At 35.2% G+C, this 23,561-nt stretch overlaps 8 non-coding genes across 8 annotated transcripts; 2 read left to right on the top strand and 6 right to left on the bottom strand.

Moving 5' to 3' along the window:
- Nucleotides 1-756: 756 nt before the first annotated feature.
- Trnad-guc (transfer RNA aspartic acid (anticodon GUC)) lies at nucleotides 757-828 on the bottom strand. Its single transcript has one exon. It is a non-coding gene; the product is annotated as a tRNA-Asp (tRNA).
- A 2,022-nt stretch (nucleotides 829-2,850) lies between these two features.
- On the top strand, nucleotides 2,851-2,922 carry Trnad-guc (transfer RNA aspartic acid (anticodon GUC)). Its single transcript has one exon. It is a non-coding gene; the product is annotated as a tRNA-Asp (tRNA).
- Nucleotides 2,923-9,860: 6,938 nt separating this feature from the next.
- Trnar-ucg (transfer RNA arginine (anticodon UCG)) lies at nucleotides 9,861-9,933 on the bottom strand. Its single transcript has one exon. It is a non-coding gene; the product is annotated as a tRNA-Arg (tRNA).
- Nucleotides 9,934-11,299: 1,366 nt separating this feature from the next.
- Nucleotides 11,300-11,371, top strand: Trnad-guc (transfer RNA aspartic acid (anticodon GUC)). The gene has a single exon. It is a non-coding gene; the product is annotated as a tRNA-Asp (tRNA).
- Nucleotides 11,372-13,048: 1,677 nt separating this feature from the next.
- Trnap-agg (transfer RNA proline (anticodon AGG)) lies at nucleotides 13,049-13,120 on the bottom strand. Its single transcript has one exon. It is a non-coding gene; the product is annotated as a tRNA-Pro (tRNA).
- A 576-nt stretch (nucleotides 13,121-13,696) lies between these two features.
- Nucleotides 13,697-13,768, bottom strand: Trnam-cau (transfer RNA methionine (anticodon CAU)). The gene has a single exon. It is a non-coding gene; the product is annotated as a tRNA-Met (tRNA).
- Nucleotides 13,769-15,314: 1,546 nt separating this feature from the next.
- Nucleotides 15,315-15,388, bottom strand: Trnan-guu (transfer RNA asparagine (anticodon GUU)). The gene has a single exon. It is a non-coding gene; the product is annotated as a tRNA-Asn (tRNA).
- A 4,603-nt stretch (nucleotides 15,389-19,991) lies between these two features.
- Nucleotides 19,992-20,061, bottom strand: Trnan-guu (transfer RNA asparagine (anticodon GUU)). The gene has a single exon. It is a non-coding gene; the product is annotated as a tRNA-Asn (tRNA).
- Between the last annotated feature and the right edge of the window lie 3,500 nt (nucleotides 20,062-23,561).

Here is a 23,561-nt window from a genome sequence, read left to right as displayed (position 1 = left end):
TTAGTTATGGCTTGATCTCAACAATATTTTTCCCAGCTCACCAATTTCGTTTATATAGCATTCGAATCAGTCTGAATGAGAGTTATTTTGACATTCATATGTAGCGTGAAGTACTGCTTTCTCATGTTCAATCTAAGGCAGAAAGACGCGAAAGATACAAAAGATAAATAACACTGTTTATCTTTTCCCTACTAAAGCACAGTGAATGTAAATTTCTACGTGGATACCACTAACATCGCCAAATTCATAATTACTATGCCTATCAATACAGGCCGGACTCGATTATATACAGACTCGATTATATGTGATTCGATTATATACAATTCTGGACCCGATTATATACAGTTTGGATTTCTTTTTTATATTGCAAATATGGCTTATTTCAAGAAGAAATGTAACCATTCAACGTTAAGGTGAAGTTTAATTGGCTATTACATTTACATTTTATTATTAAATTGCTTATCTCAAAACAAATAATTTTATTTATTTCGAATTTATTCTATATTTAGTTGAAATATTTCATTATTTGCTACGTGTTCAGTGTTTAGATTTTCATCCTACTCCCATATATTTTTAAATTTCTGCTATATGTAGTCCTACTTCGAAATTCCGCTTACATAACTCATTAACTTTTATTTTACTTATAGTAGACTCACCATTGGCCACCCTTGCAACAGATCAAAACTGCACCAAAACAAAACAAAACCGTTATCTTCTGAACAAAATTCAACAATATTATCTCTTCAAAAAGAGTATCTCCCCGACGGGGAATTGAACCCCGGTCTCCCGCGTGACAGGCGGGGATACTGACCACTATACTATCGAGGACTATGCTTGGGTGCTGTAAGAAACCCATGAGTGAGTTTAGAAGAATTCAATACCTTGCAATACATACTATATGTCGTAATAACTTTCAGGGCTCGCCATGGTCATATTCAACCGAGGATAATCAGTGGACTATAAAGAAATTCACCTTCGTATTCAATTGGAAATGAGTTTTGGCTTCATCCAGCAGTTTCTCCGTCAACATGACTCAGCAGTCTTTCGGGCGTTTAGTTCCTATCTCACTCTACGACTCAACTATCGCATTTTATTCTCCACCGTAAAATGAATTCGTTTCTCTCATGTATCACGTATGCATGTATCGATGTTTGAGTTCAACGTGGTTTGACAATATACTACAGGTGAGCTAGATTTTTTTTGTGTCGTACGCGAAAATAACTTACGCATTTAAAATAGCGTGCAGTGTTGTGTTCAGAACCTCTGACAAATTTGTGAATTCCGTTGATATAAACCCGTTTTTCTGCATGTTTTTTCACAAATCTGAACTCAGAGCACAGAGTGAAGTACTGCTTTCTCATGTTCACTCTAAGGCGGAAAGACGCGAAAGATACAAAAGATAAATAACACTGTTCATCTTTTCCCTACTAAAGCACAGTGAATGTAAATTTCTACGTGGATACCACTAACATCGCCAAATTCATAATTACTATGCCTATCAATACAGGCCGGACTCGATTATATACAGACTCGATTATATGTGATTCGATTATATACAATTCTGGACCCGATTATATACAGTTTGGATTTTTTTTGTTTATATTGCAAATATGGCTTATTTCAAGAAGAAATGTAACCATTCAACGTTAAGGTGAAGTTTAATTGGCTATTACATTTACAGTGAGGTAAAAATCGTAATTTTTGAAGGTGTTGCTTGAATTTTGACCAGGAATTGTTTATATCGATATTGCAGCCTAAGAAAAATAGAAGTTTGGCGTCAAAGAACAAATTGTAGAACGGTCAAAGAACTTAAATTTAATTGATAGAAACAATCTAGTTTAAAATAAATTTTTAGGATTAATAATAAGCAAATAATAAGCTAGTTTGAGGCAACAGAGTCCGGAACAAAAAAGCTGATGGGTCTGAGCTCAGGGGCACGGACGGGATCTTGACATAGGACTGTGATTGTGTGTAGTAATTGCATTCAAATTGAGTTTTTCATTGTTCAAAATCTGTATTTTTTTCTCTTTCAATACATCAAATGGATGCCCTGGAAAAACCCTTTCCTGTATGTACTTGTAACCTTTAAACGAGTTAGATGACATAACGTGGTAGAATACGGTACCGCATTTTGTTCAAAAATGTACACAAAAATACCATGAAAGCCATTACTACCATTTTCTTCTGTTTATTCAATCATGCAGAAAAAGACAAAGAGTCATCATGTATCATTTTCAAACACAAGTCTAAATAGCTAAGACCTACATAAATATAAGCCTAAGTCAAATCAATCTATGACTACAAAAATATATTATAGATAAAAATAACATTATCTGCTTCGTTACCACGTTGTCCGGAACATTGTTTGTAATAACTTTATTATATGTAATAACTTTATATCGAGTATGTTGTTTGGTTATGTGCAAATGCAATAAATGAATTTAAATGGCTGCTGATTTAGAAGATCGAAAGGATATACCCACGTAAATCGGATTATGATAGCTTGAGTAGTCGCGATCTTACAGTAAAACACAGTACACTTACAGTATGAAAAAAAAACAAATGAAAAAACTTTTTTTTTGGCTCGATTATATACAGGATTCGATTTTATACAGTGGAAAAAATTCAAAAACTGTATTTAATCGAGTCTGTAATATCATACAGATTTCAATTCAGATTTTCTGAGAAAAAAATAAAGATTTTTTGATACCAAAAACACAGATTTTATTATGGTAACCCTGGTCCAAACCCTGTATTTATCCGACATACGCACGAAAATTTGATTTGCGCCAATACAGTAATAATGCTAAAAATCAATCATTCTGTTATTTTGAATCATTATTTGTCAAGTCCTCGATAGTATAGTGGTCAGTATCCCCGCCTGTCACGCGGGAGACCGGGGTTCAATTCCCCGTCGGGGAGAGGTTAATGTTTTTTTTTCTTTTCTAAGAAAGCAATATTTTTATACAAATTGATGCATGATGCATAATATCGAAGGTAAAACATTCAAAATAGATATGATATTATACCGTAACAGAATGTAATTGCGAAGAATATTATATACAAAGAAACGTTCGAAAAAGAGGTTTTAATTTATAGTTTTGGACTATGGACAAAAGTTATTTTCTCAACCCATTAGTCTTCGATTTCATATCCAAAAAAATAGATTTAAAATATCACCATAAATGAGACTCGATGTTGTAACTGAAACGGTTAATACTCGAAAAATAATTACGAGAACGCAACATAGTAACAAACACCCTTATTCAAAACAAAAACGAATTTAACACGTTAAGCCCCGATTTTTTTTGCTGCGCTTTCCATTCAGTGCACATCAAGAGCGTTTGCACAATATCAGTGTCGGTCCCAGTTCCCATAGATTATTATTGTATTGGTAGAAATTGTCAGCAATTCGATTAGAAAATATTCACATTTCGTAAAACATCCTAAAATAAACCGTATATATTTTTATTTTATTATTTTGTAATCGTCAGTCCCAGTCAGTCAGCACTTTCATACCAAAAAGGTCAATGTCGGCCCCTAGGGACCGACTCTGGGCTCAACGTGTTAAACCAGAAATATGCCATGAATCATTGTGGAAGATTGAAGCAATAAGTAGTAGTAGTAGAGAAAATTTGCACGTGAAGCTCAAACTATCCCATAATTCGGGTGTGAAATCAATTTTGTTGTTTAGATTATATACTAAATATAAATAAATATATATATATATATATATATATATATATAATACTAAAAGTTCATAATTCTAAAATAATTCTGAAAAATTGAAATTTCTAATATTTTTCAATCAAAAAACTCGAAGATCATAAAAAATTGCACTATACACACCTTACATGGAGTTAGATAGCTGACCAGGACTGAATAGATGATAGAGGATTTAAATAATCCTTCTACAAGTATGGTCAAATATCAACTATCACAGAAACCTTATAGAAAACACCTAAGAACACTAAAATTTAAGTTTTTCAACTCTTAAGTATTACTTAATTCCACTAATTTCAATTCAATACCAGATTTTTCAAATGGAGACAACTCAGTCGTTCTATGTAGAGTACTTTTTAAATTTGAGCCTGTTCAAGGCACACAGATCTCGAAACAAGAAATGTTTAATAACTGTCATAGATGTGATTAGATCATATGCTAAGAAGGATTTTCTGATATGATCTTCTATCACCTCCCGAAAGATTCCGAGTCAGCTACCAGCTACCTAGTATATTGCATTTATCTTTTTTTACCTGTTCCTGATGACCCAGTTCCTGAACAATCGCGTTTTCTCTTACCTTGCGAATCGTTGGAAAAGTGAAACGTGTTTCTTTAGGTAAAGATTCTATTTTGATCAGCGTTCAGCGCTGCACTTCTAGAAGCACCTCGAAGCAGACACGAGCATTACTGCACGGGGTGCTGTTAGTGTCAAAATGAGATGCTCTTCCGAGATAATTTAACCAATTAGTTCGTTCCGATAGTGTAGTATTGCTTCAATTGCAACAGGAATGCTAAATAATATAGTTCACTTGACAGAAAAAAAATAAAGAAGCAAAGTGCGACTTCGTCGTTTGTAAGTGATTTTTGAGACGCTGTAACTACGTGATAAAATAACGCATGAAGATGAAATATAATTAATTTTCATGATACAAGTTTTTAACATGATTTGTGTATGCAGTTGTGGTGAAAACAAAGTGCATTGGGGGAATATATAAAGAAAAACGGTTCGATATTCTATTATTCGTTTAGAAATTTTACAGAGAAAGGACACATCAGACTAAAATTTTATCTGATAACATAAGTGTATGTTGCAGTATTTGGAAAATTACAGTGAATATTCTAAAGCACAACAAAAACCTGATTTATGGTACTTTTTGAAACTGATGTTGAAAATATCAATCATTTCAAGTTTTTATTCATGTTTTCTGAACTGCGTATCGATTTTCTGTGCGATCATTATTCCATGAATATTGATAATCAAAGATGAACGAGCAATTTCTCATTGAATCAAATATATCTCTGTAGTAAACGATCCAAGTTCTAGGAATAAAATGAAATCCAAATCACCAGACAAATTGTAATTACACATGTAATTGACTTGGTTGAGAACGTATTTTTTTCAGTCGATAGAAACTTTGAAAAAAGAAGAATATTTATGTCAACTATGCATAGACACATCAAGTTTGAAAAATGGAAATATTTCAAAACTAAAAAAAAGACGGGTGGGTAATGTCGGGGACATAACCGGAGTGACGTAGGACTATACAAAGGGGACAGCTTTTGTTAAATATATATTTTAAATATATTGTTTTATTTTCTTCTCCTACGTGAATACCTATCTATCTACCTGAAAAATAGATTAGTTTACTGTTTACTCTTTATGAATATGTTGATGGTTCTGAAAAGAACCTTTGGTGTTGTATTTTTGTTATCACTCGATATTCCCATCTTGTTCGGTTAAACCTTCCTGTTTAGCTATTGCGTTTGCCACTCGCCACAGCTTTCACAGTTGGAAAATTTCTTCCCATCCAGCTTGTGACATATTGTTCAGTAAATTACATTTAATGCGACGTGCCGGAGAAATACTTTGCCACTCACTGAAACTAATTGTTGCCTTGATGAGCGCCGAACCGAAGCTGCTCTGTTCTTGATGCGGGTTTTCTGATTGTCGTGAGCAGCTTTGCAAGCCAACTCGAGCACTCCGACGGCCGAAACTCTATAATCGCTGTTAGGTATACTGGTGCTCCGGCACCAATCCGTTCGGCCTAGTTACCCTTGCGGAGCAATCAGTGAATGCGACCAACAGGGAACTGGAGACCTGCACGGTTCGAGTGAGACTTTGCCTTTCCCTTAACTTGTCCTCCTTTGTTACGTCCACGATGCCGATGCCGTACAACCACACGGGTTTACGGTTTGAAAGAAAATAAGATATTTTTTTTGGGGTCCGCGTGTTTTATACTCTAGCGGTACACACTCACAGGATAGAGACAAATCGACAGACTCAGCCAGAGGGGCGAGTCCAACGAGACGAACGAATGAGCGTTAAAAGGGAGCGATGGCAAAAAAATACATTCATTACGATTTGTTCGCTCGTTGGATTCACATGCAGGCTAAAAAGGGTCCTTTTCAGGATCACAAAATTATCTTCAATCTAAAGAGTTTATTGTTTTGTTATCACTCGATATCCCCATCTTGTTCGGCTAAACCTTTCTGTTTAGCGATTGCATTTGCCACTCGCCACAGCTTTCACAGTTGGAAAATTTCTTCCCATCCAGCTTGTGACATATTTTACAGTAAATTACATTCAATGGCACGTCGCATTACCACCACTCAGTATCGGATTGGAGGTAATTTTAACCTGTAATTGAACATTTGCGATGACAGTGGTACAGTGTCGACTTTCAATGTGGGGTCATAATTTGGACCCCGAACTCTATGTTTACAAAAATGTCCAACTAAATATGTCGCATTACATGTCCGTCCAATTAGCTAAATGTCGAGATAAGTGTAAATTACTGTACTTTCAATCTAGAAGCAATTTAAGAATTGGTGAAAATCAATAAGCTCAGAACAACTGCCAAATTCACATACTCATCATATCCTGGCAAACAAATTATGAAAAAATCATTTTGTGTTTTATTATTATTTTGGATATTGTTTTAGAAAGCATTGAACTGTATTTCCTAAACTCTTTTTTGGAAGGTTTAATGGCCCTGAAAAGCGCCTTGTTTTATGGAATGGTTCCAATTTAGAAAACTTTGTACTCATGGTTTTGAAAAAAAAAAACCTATTCGAACGCCCTCGATGCCGCCTTGTTCTGGATTTGCCACCAAAGCAGTTTGTATAAAGAACAAACTTTTTTCTTCTGCTACCTGATGCCGTTTTGCGATTGCGTTTGCCACTCGCCACTCGCTGCAACTGCCTGTTGTCTTGATATCCACCGAACCGAATGTGTTCTGTTCCGAATGCGGGTTTTCTTATAGTCGCGAGCAGATTTGCCAGCTAACTCGATCACTTCGGCGGCCGAAACTATATAACGCCGGCTAGGTGGACTGGTGCACTGGTACTAACGCGCTCGGCCTAGCTACCATTGCGGGGAACTCCAGACCAACACGGTTCGAGCGGGATTTTGCCTTTCCCTTCACTTTTCCTCCTTTACCATGTCCAGACATGACTGCTTGGGTTGGTTGTGATGCGAACCGATGTGGTGTACGGTTTGAATGAGAATGATCGTTACGGCAGCGGAGCGGGGATTTTTAAGCTGACTGGCTGGCATGTGTTACGCATGTGTGAGACTGCGACCAATGTTTCGTTCATTTTTTTCTTTTTCCTTTCCAATCGTGCTTCATTCTATTTCGCTGCTGCTCTGGTTGCCCGTTTTGGTCGGTACGATTTGAGGAGCACAAAATGGACCAATCAAAAATGGGCACATAGTGCATTTTGACAATGCTTGATATTTCACAATTATTCAATTAATTATCTCAAGAAAAATGAAATGTTATTCGTTATGATAGATGCGTAGATATATTTCCTATTAATTGATGCAAAAACCTTTGCGATCTATTGAGAAATGCTCGAGTTATAAGCGTTCCAAATCTTGCATTTTTTCCTACTTGTTCAGTGCCTAGATTTCCATTTCACCCCCTATATCTTCCGGTTAGACGTAGTCCTACGTCAAAAAAATGAGTGGGTTATATCAATGATATAACTGCAAGGTTGACGTGGGACCTTAGCTTAGCAATTATTTGTTTGTATTGATTAAATTCTTGTTTGAATGAAACAATTTTCGAATTCAATTGTATTAATTATATTTGCTTTATGAGTAAAAAGATTGAACAAATGCCATTTAAGGGCAATTCATGCATTGTGATAGATTATGTTCTTCGTTACAAGTAAATTTAATGACGGTCGTTTAACGTTTGGTATGATGCCTAGGACAAAATTTGTGAACGGAAGGATTATCGAACGATTATTTTATTTTGCGTTTCCTCTGTTTCCCTCTCAAGTGTACGTACTTCTCGAAGCAAATTTGCTTGAAACTTGAAAGTTCATTCGCATCTAGCGTCTGCACGATTTTTCCAGGTTCCTACATTTAGAAGATCAGGTTAGGGAAACATATTCTAGTCTACACAAAGGCAAGCGAATACAAAAGTACTCGCAGTTTGCATTCATTTGTAAAGCCCATTTTCCCAGAAACCTTGGTTTTGAAGTCTGTGTTGGGGAAACACATTTCAGTGGGAACAAAAATGCCCCCGACTTACATTAATTTTTAATGCCAATTTCCCCACGCTACATGGATTTGAAGTCTGTGTTAGGGAAACACAATTCAGTCGGAACAAAAATATCCCCGACTTGCATGAATTTGCAATGCCAATTTTCTCCAGGCACCTCGGTTTTGAAATCTCTGTTTGGGAACACATTTCGGTGGGAACAAATGCTACCCCTACTTTTATGTGTTTGCAATGCCGATCTCCCCAGCCACCTTGGTTCTGAAAACTGTGTTGGGGAAACACATTTCAGTCAGAACAAAAATGTTTCCGACTTGCATGAATGTTCAATGCCAATTTCTCCACGCTACATGGAAGTCTGTGTTAGGGAAACACATTTCAGTCGGAACAAAAATATCCCCGACTTGCATGGATTTGCAATGCCGATTTTCTCCAGGCACCTTGGTTTAAAAATCTCTGTGGGAACACACTTCGGTGGGAACATATGCTCCCCCAACTTTCATGTGTTTGCAATGCCGATTTCTCCCGAGGCTGCTTGGTTTTGATGGCTGTGTTGGGGAAACCGTAAATCAGGCCAATCAAAATGAGGCAGTTAGGGCGTTGAGATAACGCTTAACATTTTACAGTTATTCAATTGTTTATCTAATGCAATCCATCAATCCATCAATTGATGCAAACATCCTTCCGATCCAGTAAGAAATGTTCGAGTTATAAGCATTCGAAATCTTTCATTTTTTCCTGCATGTTCTGTGTTTAGGTTTTCATTTTACCCCCCATATATTCCGGTTAGTCCTAGTCCCACGTCAAAAAAAAATCAAATTAGAAACTAGAAGCTTGAAAATCAGGTATCCTTTTTTATTGATTTATGTGTTGTTTTATCCCGGAATTGCAGGACACATTCAGGACGTAATATTTGTAGAAAACACATGTATGTACACAACTCTTCAACTATCATTCGTTCTATCATTCAAAACAAGGACAAATATTGGACACTTATGAAAAGTTGACAGAGATTTCACTCGAAACTTTTGAACCATTTCTGTATTTCATTTCTCGCGAGTTCCACGTCGGTCCACTAAAATCTCACAGATCAATTTATCCTCGGTTTTGTTTCCACTGTTGTCCACTTTGGCACACGTCCAATAAACAAAATTATCAAATTGTCAAATTATCAAAATAAAGAAGTCAGAATTGCAAGCCTTGCTTAACAGTCTTGATTGACCCGGTTCTAGTTCTAATACCTCGTTGTTTTCAAATTGAATGAAAATTAACATGGTTCAATTACGTTTTTCTCGGACACACGAGACAATAATATGTAATTTTGTTTTTGGAGATTAGGTGAACATTTGCTGAAATAACTTTCTTTAGGTTGCACCGGTCAGTTGAATTCCGAATTTTATATCCACACTGTAAAGTTCTTTCCTATCCATCTCACGTAATTTTATAGAAATACGAAAATAAGGTTACGCCAAGAAAAATGAGAAGTTTGGATCAAATTTTCGAGACAATCGATTAAACTATGCAAAATTTGCAAATGTGGCCCTATAACAAAATACTAAACAATACTCGAACTTTCCATGAAAGCTACTAAGAAGATAAACACAATAAAAAACAAAATATTACTTTGATCGACCGTGACAGGACTCGAACCTGCAATCTTCGGATCCGAAGTCCGACGCCTTCTCCATTAGGCCACACGGCCAGTTGCGAATTAGTTGCATATTATCGATATAGTTCGATTGATAGTGTGCTTCTTCTATACCATTCATGAATTAATACACATAAACAAATGACGTCCGAAAGGTGATTTTCATTAACCATTTGAGTGCGGAGCAAAATATGCCTAAATGTGAATGAGTTTGGGTATACAGCGCGGACTCGATTATATACAGTTTTTGATTTCTTTTCACTATATATAATCGAATCAAAAAAATATTTTTTTTCGTTTTTTTTGCATGTATTTTTCTTTCTTTCTTTTTGAATATAAAAGAGGAATTTGATTTTTGATTCATCCCCTTAAAGTTAGAAAATACCTTTCTCACATAAAAAAATATCCAGATTCTCTCAGAGGGTGATAGACGATCATATTTGATGGAAAAAAACCTTCTACGCATATGTTCGAATTTCAACAATGACAGAGTTATAGAACTTTTTTTTGTTTCGGACTCTGTTGGCTCTACATTACGAAGTACGCTACGGAAGACGATTCTGTTGCTTTCATTTGAAAGATGACAAAATTTGATACAGGATATAGTAGTGGAACATCTAAATTAATGGATTTTAATAACATTTTGGAAGTGAAAAACCTAAAAGTTGGCAATTGTTAATGTATTATTATCAATGTCATCCTGATTTTTTGATTAAACTGGATTGTTTCTTTCAATCAAATTGAAGCTCTGTAACCGCTCTACAATTTGTTCTTTGACACCCAGCTTCTATCTATCTTAATTTGGCTGCAATATCGATATAATAATTTCTTGGTGAAAATTCAAGCAAAATCTCCAAAAATCACGATTTTTACCCCACTGTATATTAATTAGTCACTTAAATTACACCTTAACGTTGAAAGGTTACATTTCTTCTTGAAATAAGTCATATTTGAAACATAAAAAAAATATTTTTTTTTCAAACTGTATATAATCGAGTCCAAAATTGTATATAATCGAATCACATATAATCGAGTCTGTATATAATCGAGTCCGACCTGTATTTATAAAAGCTTCAGCTTTTCAAGTGCCATTTTTTTAATTCATCGAAAAATGAATGAACAATGAGTGATAGAGGGCCTGATTCTCGAATACACTTCACGGTGGAAACGAAATAAACGCCACGCCATTGAACTACGTTTTACGATTTAGTGAGGTGTCGAAGATAATAATGAGTTTTCAGACAGAATGAGCACTTTTCAAATAAAAAATCATTAATGAAAATTAACTTCTTCGTATCAAACTGGTATTTAAAGTGAGTGGAAAACTTTGTTTTCTTCATGTGATATAAAAATCTCATACAAAAATGTCATCAGAAGATAATTTGATATTATAATGATAAGTTTAATTGGAAAACACCAATCCTCGATAGTATAGTGGTCAGTATCCCCGCCTGTCACGCGGGAGACCGGGGTTCAATTCCCCGTCGGGGAGAAAAGGTTTTTTTTTTGTTCAGTGTGTCGTCATTTGTTGTCGGTCTAATATTGATCGTGTTTTTCAATAGCCGTATTGTTTGCAAATTAGAAATGAGTAAACAAATCATGTTATGTATTTTTATTTTTTTATTTTCCATTGTTTGACCGAGAAATAATCCGGAAACTCAGTTTTCTTACCAAAAAAATTTAATTCGCCATTGAAACAACACTCCGCAAGATGGATAAGATTTATATTGAAAGGGTTTGCACATAAAAATATGTATAAAATATCGAAATGGGACATATTTTTTTATTTTACAAATTATTCGTATTTAAAATTTTATTTTTACTAAATAATTCAGTGATTTCCCAACAATCGTGCAGAACATAATCTTTTAATCAAGTACAGGTTGGACTCGATTATATACAGTTTGGGTTTTTTTTGTATTTCCAATATGGATTATTTCACGAAAAAAATATTACCTTTCAACGTAAAGGTGAAATTCAAGTGGAATTTATATGTACAGTGGGGTCAAAATAGTGATTTTTGATGAATTCGCTTGAATTGGCACCAGGAATTGTTTATATCGATATTGCAGCGAAATTAAGATAGATAGAAGTTGGGTATTAAAGAACAAATTATAGAGCGGTTAGAAAGCTTGATTCTAATTGATAGAAACGTTCAAGTTCAATATGAATTTTTGGGATAAAATTAATAATAACACATTAAAAACTACTAGTTTTAAAGTTTTTCACTTCCAAAATGTTATTTAAATCCACTAATTTAGATGTTTCACAACTATATTCTGTACTAAATTTCCTCATCTTTCTAATGAGGCAACAGAATCGACTTCTGTAGTGTACTTTTTAATGTAACACTAGTTTGAGGCAACAGAATCCGAAACAAACATTTGTATAAACAGTTGTATAACCCTGTCATTGTTAAAATATGATACTCTATCACCTCCCGAAAGAATTCGGATTTTTTATATGAGAATGGTAATTTATGACATAAAGGGGATGAATCAAAAATTAAATTCTCCTCTTATATTCAAAATAGTAAAAATATATGCATAAAAACGATAAAAGAAATATTTTTTTTTGACTTGATTATATACAGGCTTCGATTATATACAGTGGAAATAAATCCGAAGCTGTGTATAATCGAGTTCGCCCTGTATCTGGATTTCAGGTTTCGATTTTTTACGAAAAAAAGTCGATGATTCTGGATGTATAGAATATAAATATAAAAACTCAGTCGTGATTAACACGTTGTACGATGATTTAAAAAATCGGAGAAGGTCATGCCAAAATCGACTGGTTTGACGTGGAATTGCTTTACGTCAAAATTGTCTATTATCTCTCACTGCGATAGCAAATTTGTTATAATCTAAAATATAACTATATAACTTCAAAATATTTATATTGATCATTCCAAACATATCATAACAACAATTATTTGTAGTCCTCGATAGTATAGTGGTCAGTATCCCCGCCTGTCACCCGGGAGACCGGGGTTCAATTCCCCGTCGGGGAGAATGAAAATTTTATTTTTATTTGTGAAACGATTAATGTACCGCTATTGTAGCTTACTCAGTTCTTTGTAAATCGATAGTGCAGGAAACTTCACCATAATCTTTTAGATGGGATAAGAGAAAATGATGCAATACCATACCAACAAAAAGTCAATAATGGTGGGCTCGTCCGGGATTTGAACCCGGGACCTCTCGCACCCTAAGCGAAAATCATACCCCTAGACCAACGAGCCCGTTGATCGCAATTTGTCCTATAACAAAACTTATTGAAATTGTTTTAAAAACTAAAAGCACGATTTCTAAAACTATATATATATATATATATATATATATATATATATATATATATATATATATTTTTTTTTCGTCATCGAATAATTTGCTCAATGTTTGACATGTTTAGTAATGTATAAGTTTTTGCTATATAAAACAAATTTTGCAATTTTCTAGCATAACACAATTACAGTATTTTGTACTTTGATCTGTTTGATAGAATTATTATTTTTTTCCTCTGAATAACTCCAACATATTGATGTTCTCAAATAAAAATATCCTTCTACTAATAAATTACCTTTTTACACTAACTAATGCATTTTTCTACTAAAAACGCACTTCAAAACATACATTTTAATTTATTTTTATGCACAACTTGTGAACTTGTCTTAAAACAATGTTTGCCATATCTTCATGAAAAGTATACATTGTCAGCAAATAAACAAAAAAAAATAGAATTAACATTTTGCAATAATTATTGTGAATGGATTGATGATAGATGGCCATTGTGAAAGAGATGTAAAAAGAGTAAAGGATAGCAGAGCGTAGTTTCGATCTACGGACCTCTGGGTTATGGGCCCAGCACGCTTCCACTGCGCCACTCTGCTCTTACGAAATTAAAGTTTATTGAATTTGATAAATAGCATTAAAATTATTTGTGGTTTTAACCCTCCTATACTCGCCCATAAGTCTGTGAGACCAAAAAATCAGTTATTCGACCATTTCTCAGAGAACATCAACATTACGACTTTGTGATTATCTCTAGATTCGTCATTCGTCATTTGTCATCGCGTATCGCAATTGATTTTTTTTCCAATTTTAGAATATTGTTGAATGAAATATATAAATTAATGTTAGCTGCGTGGAATATTTATTGAATATAATGCAGAAGATCATTACCGGATTATTCTTATTTGATTTTAGTCCTTTTTGTCACCGGATTGATCAGATTCATATATTATTCGTCGATATATTCGTCGTTAGATTCATACGTGCAAAAACGAAGTACAAATGTTTGATTTTCGTATAGTTATTCGCTAAATACAATGGTTACACATATACACACTTGTTAAAGAATTGAACTTGTGGAAGAATTGTAAACTGTAAACTATAAACTAATCGGTAGCTTATGGTTATGTTTCACAGTTACAATTTCGGGGATATTTTTTATAATATATGGGCAAGAAAACGACAAGAAAACAAGGCGCAGGAAGTCCTTTTATATCATATTTTTATGCCCCATCAAAAAGGCATTGATTCTTAGTGTACCAAGAACACAGCAACAAAGAATTTTAGAAATATGAAAACTTGAAATTCCAGAACCTTTATCATCTGGTAACTGTCTAGAAGATCGTTATACATTCTTCTCTTCGAAAAAAGACCCGATAAACACGCTACAACTGTATGAAATTTAACAAATATGTTTGTCTCGAGCATGCACTTATGGTATGTTCTTATTCTCACACCAATGAAACCACAATCGATTAATAAGTGTTTATGTTATTTTGTAGCGCTTTATACTTTCATGAATTATATTCAGTTGCTTACTTTCAATTATTAACAGTTTCGTTATTTGTATTGGAGTATCAAAAATTACTCTGTTTTGAGGTGGCTATTAAAACTGAATGCAGATGAAGAAAACATGTTTCTTCATTCAATTATTCCCTCTTCTTCAAATAAATAACAATAAAGCCTTAAAATACACAATGTCAATATTACAGAGAAGTTCAACTTTCGGTCTGTAACACCGTGCGCGAGTATACGAGAGCATAGGATTTTTTGCGATGATTTTGAATACGCCTTTTTAAAAAATCAGTAGTAATTTGAATTGGTCATTTAACACTGAAAATTGTGATTTAGGGCACCTATCACTTTTTGTAGAAGGTTTAAAATACTCGAAAGGAGTCATGTCAAAATCGACGATTTTTGGACTGACTTGGCGTGGAATGGCTCCATATGTTATTCAAATAGCTGAATTCAAAGCTATGATTTATTAGAAATAAAAGGTCAAAGATTTTGAATACACTCATTGGAAAACACAATTATTACGATACGATACGCTTTAGTAAACAAAAAAAAACATTCAATGTTAAATGAGATGCTCTTGAAAACATAAAAAAGTCCTACTGGTCGTCAGTTCGTTAAAATATATTACGCCCCCGGGTGGACTCGAACCACCAACCTTTCGGTTAACAGCCGAACGCGCTAACCGATTGCGCCACGAAGGCGTGTTGGAATGGTGATAAAAAATCGAGCTGAAAAATGTGCGAAAGATACTAAAAATAAATTTCTAAAATTTAATTATTTAATAATCATAAAAAATACAAGAAAACATTTACTGTAAATATGATGGAGACACGTTTTAAATGATATTGATAAGAATAATTATTTCGCTTAATATTAACACTAGATTGTCCAAATAAGTCATTTTGACTGCTTTTCAATTTCAATTAGAGAAATAATTATGACACATCATGACACAATTTCTTGAAAAGTTAAAAAGTCAATTAAGAAATTGTGTCATAATTATTTTTCTAATGGAAAAAGAAAAGCAGTCAAGATGACTTACTTGGGCAATCTAGTGTTAAATATATCATCTATCATCCAATAGCTTTCTTTCAATTCGTTTATTTGAGGCTCAATCGCGATACCTTCGCGGTAGTACCTTTACTTGTGTGCGAAGAACAGTTCTGATGAAAACATCTCTTCATCGGAACACTGTTCTTCTCACAAAAGTGCCCGCTGCAGGCATCATCTGCCACAGGCAGATGTAGCTAAAAATAGAAATAGAAAATGGTTGCTCTTGGCCATATCAATTTTTGATAGAGTTAGAACAGAACCAAAACAATTTCGTTTTCTGTTTGGCATCGTCGCGCCTAAAAGTATACTATCTGGAAACAGTAAAGTTATTCAAAGTTGTGTACAAGTTGTTTATTGCAGCAGGTAATCGCATGCAACAATCCGGCCCATCGAAGATACAGGCAGAGATGCCAGGTTTGAAGACATTTGACTTACTGTGAAGACATTTGATTTTGTGAAGACATTTTGAAGACATTATGAAATATGTGAAGACATTTCAGTATGATAGTGTACGCGGGTTTTTGAGCGATATAATTTCCATGAAATCAAACTATTGGCCGAAAATATCATCAAAAGAAGTAGGGATATGTCTCAATGTCAGTCGTTCGCTTTTTTATCTGTGTCGCTTGTTTACTTTTGTTCATAGTATTCAACGGAAACTTTTGTCTCGGAGTCATTTGCTTTTTTCAATCTTTTTCAAGCATAAAATCAACAAGAAAATATATAAAGAATTAAACTACAAAACGACTTTTATTCCAAATTCTGGAGAACCTCAAGCGGTCTGAATATTGAATATGAAATTGTCTCTAGAAGACATTAGTTCATTTGCGCTTGAGAATTCGAATGATTGTGACATTGTATTTTTACTATTTTGGGCCTATACTATGCAATAAATTAATCAAGATTTTTCAAACCGCCATTTAACAAATCGATTTTTTTCGGATTACATACCGTTTCAATAATTTATATTATAAAAATGATTTGAGTTACAACCAAAACTTCGAAGCTGAAATAAACAAACTGAGTTATTACAGTTCAGTTTCTGTGGAATAACTGAGGCTAGATTCACTCAATCAATTGTTTATCAAGCCAATTATCATTTCCAAACTCATAAAATTTAGTTCGCAGTTGCGCTCTATATTCTTTGTTTACATTTATTGAAGTAAACTTCAAAACCACAATATAAGCTTAATGAAATGCGCTATACAACAATACCAATTAGAATAAACATTGAATAAGCCATCAAACTTTGTTCGAAAGTAAGTTATTTTAGTTTCCTCCGATATGATTGTGAAGACATTTGAAGACTTTTGAAAAAATCACCTGGCATCCCTGGATACAGGGACTAATTCACGGTGAAAATGAAATAAAATGCATTTAACCTTGCATACAAATCATTTCGTTTTCACTGTGGAATGGCGTTCGGGATCAGACTCACAGTGCATTATGGACGATTTTCATACAAGCAAGCGGACAAAAATATTTCATCATTTTTGACGTAGAACTACGTCTTTCATTAAGGGTGTCAAATCAGAAAACAGGTCACGCTTTTATGAAATAAAGTTAACGTTAATAACTATTTTTGCCGTGAACGGATTTTGGCGATTTACATACTAAACGAATCGGAAATTCCCTAAGATTCGTTTAATATGCTATACATTAGAATCCCCTGGTTTGTAATTGGTTAAAATTCATGAAAACTTTAAGCGTTTCAATTTTCTCATACATTTGTTCTGTCCATTTGTGTGCTTTCCCGAACAAAGTTGTCAATAACGGGCAACGAAGGGGAAATCGTAGGATTGAAAGTCTCCGTGAACAAAGGAAAAGAAGAAGAATGAAGGGAAACACTTGCCTAGAGTATAAACAACAGTGGATCTCGCTGAGGCAAACTTTAATTCGGCATCGGACTGTTGAGCGATCCAGTTCACTTTGCTTTCGCTGCGCTTCGATCTAAGTTTGGACCCCACCAGTGGTAATCCAACTTGAATATCGTCGTGTGGTTTTTTCAGTTTGTTTTTCGCGTTATTCGTACCGTGTGTTTTTCTTTCCGCGTCATAAATAAGACGCTTCGCGTAATGTGTGATGAGCAAGAAGAAGGAAGGAAGGCAGGCTCGAGCCCTGCAAAAAACGGACGCATTGCCAGGGGCAAGAAAATATCGAGGCCAGCATCATCATCTAATGATGCACGCGATGTTGGTGCAGTGGAAAGCGCTCGCACTGAACCGAGCCTTCGCGAGTGCGACATCGCATCGAACAACAGCGAAGTAGGCGACTTCAGCGCGTCAGTCAAAAATGTAATGCGCTAAACTTGATCATAATGAAGCAATGCTACTGTTTTCGAGGTTGTTGATATTCACAAAAAAAGTTTATTTTGCTTGTTTAGTCACCAAGAAGAAAGTAAATGTCGTTCTAGAATTTTGCATGTGATTAGAATTCGCTTGCCGCTAGCAAAACATCCTCCACTACGGGTGACAACTGTGCTTATCTCGAGCATGAGAAAGTAAGCAGCTTTTTTCGAGGCCAGTAATATTAACAGAAGCGTTTCTTTTGAGAATAGCGCAAAATGATGAGAAGTGTTTATATTCCTAGTAGGTTCAAGCCACCAATGTATGGCTCTCTATGTCTATGTCAATGGCGAAAAGTCTATCGGCCAAAAAAATAGCGTTCGAGGCCACCGGAATAGCGTTCGGGGTAAATTTACAATGCATTGACATGAAATAAATTGCGACATAAGATCAGCTAGTGTATTGTTCTGCGAGGGCAAGAATAACTGACGTCAACTGATTCTACAATGGAAAAACCATATCAGAGATTATTCAACTATGCAGTTGTTTCTAAAATTTCACAGCATTATAGAACAATATCCGAAGGTATAAACAAGCGACTTATATAAAATAACAGCGTAGTTCTACGTCAACAATGTGGTCGTATTTGTACACAACCTCCTATAATTTTTTTAAATATGAAATTCGTTTAAATTTGTTAGAAAAATCCGAATTTTCCTTCAAATTTCCCGAACTCAAGTATTCTTTCTACGCTGAAAAGGTTAGAAAATCATCATTTTAGAATGTGCTATGTATATTACGAGGAATGGCTTGTTATAAGTATTGTAACTTTAATTTTTTTCAACTGTTTGTTTTGCGCTAAAAATAATGCAAATCCTTCTCGTATCGGCCCCTACATAATCAATGATATCAGCCAATTTGATATGATATCGATTTCATCGCAATTATCCATAGTATCAATAACCGGTATGCACTATCAAACTTAAAATTTTCGAAGATGACTTTGGTCAAATCACATGTTGAAACCATCGTGAATATACAAAACTCCAACTTTCTTACCATATACTGACGACATGCAATGGCTGAAATGAATCTAAGCTGAAATAAAATGAATAATCACAACCGAATCTTGCTTTTCAGTGCGTAAAATAAACAAACACCCTCACTTTTGTGGTTCTGAGCTCTAATGTAGATGTCGCATGAGCTGATTCAGCTTTGCGTAAATTCGTCAAATGATAAGTTTAGTGGGTATTTAATCTCGTATTCAGATGTCGACACCGTACCGTTGTCATCGCGGATACGTTTCATTCCGTTTCCACCGTGAAGTGTATTCGAAGTGTATTCGAGAATCTGGCCCAGGGTATTTGATCTTGATTTGTTCACTTTTTTGAATGATCTAGTTCAACGCACCTATGTCAAATCAGGTATTATAAAGTTTTTAAACATATAAATAAAATTTTCTTTTTCATGATTTACAGTAGTTTTAAAGTTTGTTTCAATGTTTCAACGGCTTCACATGTTTTAAAGATTTATAGAGTCCACCTTCTATTGATGTCAACGAGTCCCTCATTTGATCTAACTTTAAATCAATCACTAGATGATTATTTGGTACGTATTCAGACCTTTTCACTTACAACACTTACAAATGTTGTAAACATCATGTAAATTTGGTGCATTTCAACAAATCCCAACTCGTCTCGATTACATGTGATTTCCATGAAGAAAAATCGATTTGCACTTACTAGTTGCGTGACCACACTCAAAATCTGACGAACCAACCTCATTTACCCGCTGGTTCCAAGTAAAAAACTTGAATCTCGTGATACACACATTAGCGTTGAAATATTATTATTCAGTTTTGTTTACCAGATTTTGTGTATTATTTTTAAGAATACAATTATTTTTATGATTATTTTTATTATTTTATTTTTACAATACAATTATTTTTCAACATTAAAAATAATCACGCCCCCGGGTGGACTCGAACCACCAACCTTTCGGTTAACAGCCGAACGCGCCGATTGCGCCACGAAGGCATGTCGGAAAACATAAAATATGGTAAGTTGGTGCAAATTTTCGCTATTCTTGTCAGTATAAATACAAGGGCAATTTCAATCAAAATACTTACAGGAATTCTGACACATAAGATTTGATGATGAGCGATTCCATGCCAAATCAGTCCCAGAAAAAACAGCTTATTTTTAAGCGACCCCCTTAGATTTTATTGAAACCTGATACATATGATGGAAGCTACCCAAGATCATAATTTTCATTATGATACTAGCTGACCCCTATTGAACTCCCGGCCCCGTTAGGCTGACGCCATATGAGCCTTAATAAAATATATATTTTGGATAAAAAAAACTAGCTGACCCGGCAAACTTAGTTCCGCTCAACATTTGTTTTTTGTAATCGCTGAACTGGTCATTGATTGATCTTCTAATCGACCCCGTTGAATTTACCTTTTACTATAAAATTCCTAGTACTTCTACCAAAACTCATCATTATGATATCAGATTATTTTCAGACACAATTCTCGTTCAAGATTTTTCAACCACTTGCAAATAACATGTTTCTCCGTTACATGGAATAAATGTTAGATACAGAAAATATTATAGAATAAAGACAGACTCCACTCCTCTTCACCCCTTAGAGAGGGGGGAGGAGTGTCTATTCACCACAGAAACGTTTCGTGTCCCCTAAAATCTTCATATGCCAATTTTTTCTCCATTTGCTTGATTAGTTTTCGAGTTATGCAGAATTTTTTTTTCCGTTTGTATGACAGCCCACCCTAAGAGAGAAGGGAGGAGTGTCGAATCACCATAGAAACATTTATTGCACCCTTAAACCTCCATATGCCTAATTTGGTATCATTTGCTTGATTAATTCTCAAGTAATGCAGAAATTTGTGTTTCATTTGTATGGCAGGCCCCTCTAAGAAAGAGGGGAGAAGTATCTAACCACCATAGAATCATTTATTGCACCATAAAACCTCCAAATTCCAAATTTCGTTTCATTTGCTTAATTAATTCTCGAGAAATTTGTATTTCATTTGTATGGCAACCCCCCTCCCCCCAAGAGAGTAATGCAGAAATTTGTGTTTCATATGTATGAGCATAAGAGATATCGCTGCATTTGCAAGGGATGTATGCGGTGGGATACCGCAAGAGGTAGAGACAGGAGTTTCTATGCGAGCAGGGGAGCCTATCAAAGTGTATTAATAGTGTGGAAGCGTCGCGCCGAGTGAGGTAGAGGCTAATCGCGCTCGATTTGATTGAATGCTGGAGTTTTTAAATAATTTTATTTAGCTGTTTCAGCTGTGACATGTTTGTCTATAGCGCTGTACCTCATTTATTGAAATTTGACTCCCTTCCTGGTGACCGATTGATCTGAGATTTCTAACACACCTTTATCTATGCAGTCATTATTAAACTGCGTATTTCATGATCTTCAAAATCCAAGATGGCTGCCGCTACAAAATGGCGGATTCCCTATTTTCTCAAAGCCCCATCAATATGGGTAATAAAAAGGACTTGACTAGTAGAACACAGTCATTCATGAGGAATGCAAACCCAAATTATTTCACGATACCAGACGGTAAATTCCTATTACGATATGCTTGCTATCAAGTATGTGTTCGTTGCCGGCTGAACAATAATCCCTACAACATTTGTTTATATGCAAATATGAAACAATCAAAATTGGTCGTGTGCTGAGGTTTTATTCTATCCATTCAATTTCTTCTTTAATTTTGTGCATGAAAAGTTGGTAATTCTGGGATCTGTGGGATCTCCATGATATTCGAATAATGGACACCCCTTGGTGTAGTCCTACGTCTATCCGGTTATGTCCCCGACATTACCTACCCGTCTTTTATATACATAAATAACCATTTTAAATTACGACTGATTTTTTAAAAGGGTGTATTCAAAATCATTGAGTTTTTTTTCGAAAAATCGTAACTTAAAACAAGAATTGTGATTAAAATATAATGGTCGACGAAGTTTTGAAAAATAAATGGATTATTTAGGAGAAATGTCGCTTTAAATTCACTGTTAAAAAATCTTACTCAAAAATTGAATTCAATACCAGAAAACAGGAAGTGGGTTATATCTATGGTATAACCGCAAGGGTGACGTAGGACTATCGTTGATTTAGAGATCATTCGTTTGAAGTTGAATCTAAATTCATTCTGAATGAATGAATATTTGGGGGACTTCGAAAACGAGAGCGTTACGTTGGAGGCACAAGGTTTTATGCATCCAATATTGGATACGGAAATATCCTACTGATGGGGAAGAATAATCTTCAGAAGCTATCCTGTTAATTGCGATTGATTGAAAATCACAAAACCAAATGTATTTGGTCACAGTGTTACATGGATAGAAAACATTCAAATAAACTTTTTCACATGAATGTAATTTTAAATTCCCAGAGGAACTGGCAGATTATTTTCAGTAACGATTAAATATTTCCACATTTTCCTCGATACTGGAAGCCCACCTGTGGTTAATGCTAACTCGATAACCATCTGTTAATAGCACTTGATTGAGACATATTTGGTCACAGTGTTACATGGATAGAAAACATTCAAATAAACTCTTTCACATGAATGTATTTTTAAATTCCCAGAGGAACTGGCAGATTATTTTCCGGATCTTTCTCGATGCTGAATGGCATCCAAACGGAAAGAATTCCGTGCGTGTATGTGTGTATGTAGCGGCTACTTCGATGGTCACCTTCTCTTCTCCTGAAGGATCGGCTTCTCTGTGCTCCCTCACTGTTTCAAACAAACTGATTACGTTTCAGGGCAGATCTCGATCCTTCGCCGTCGAGCACCCTCAGAAACGATGTTGTCTTGTCGATGTCCTCACGAAAAATGAATGCATCTCACCACCAGAATATCGCTTAAGTATGCTTTTTGTGTGTGATTGAATCGAGAGAAGGCGTGGTTTACGATGGCAATTTGGAAGGCAAACTAGAGGGGAATGAACTCTCTGAGCTCGGAACTTTCGGCGACTGAGCAATAATCGATTGCGGGCGCATACAATATTGGATACGGAAATATCCTACTGATGGGGAAGAATAATCTTCTGAAGCTATCCTGTTAATTGCGATTGATTGAAAAACCACAAAACCAAATGTATTTGGTCACAGTGTTACATGGATAGAAAACATTCAAATAAACTCTTTCACATGAATGTATTTTTAAATTCCCAAAGGAACTGGCAGATTATTTTCCAGATCTTTCTATGTTGAATGGCATCCAAACGGAAAGAATTCCGCGCGTGTATGTGTGTGTGTGTGTGTGTGTGGCGGCTGCTTCGAGATCTTCCCGGGGAACCGTTTGTGGCATTACTCTCCTCCTGATGGATTCCCTTCTGGCCTAAGGTGCACAAACAGGCTCTTGGTGACATCGTTCATCCGCGCATTCATGATAAATGAAGAGCTTCACCACAACAGCGACAACATGCACCAATCGCTGTTCAATTTGAACTGAGTGGATTTCCGAGCGGCGCTCGCTTATATACCGATT

This window comes from Toxorhynchites rutilus, chromosome 3, assembly GCF_029784135.1.
Source record: "Toxorhynchites rutilus septentrionalis strain SRP chromosome 3, ASM2978413v1, whole genome shotgun sequence".
Classification (NCBI taxonomy): domain Eukaryota; kingdom Metazoa; phylum Arthropoda; class Insecta; order Diptera; family Culicidae; genus Toxorhynchites; species Toxorhynchites rutilus.
The sequence above is the reverse complement of the archived record's forward strand: the minus strand, read 5'-3'. Positions and strand labels throughout refer to the sequence as shown.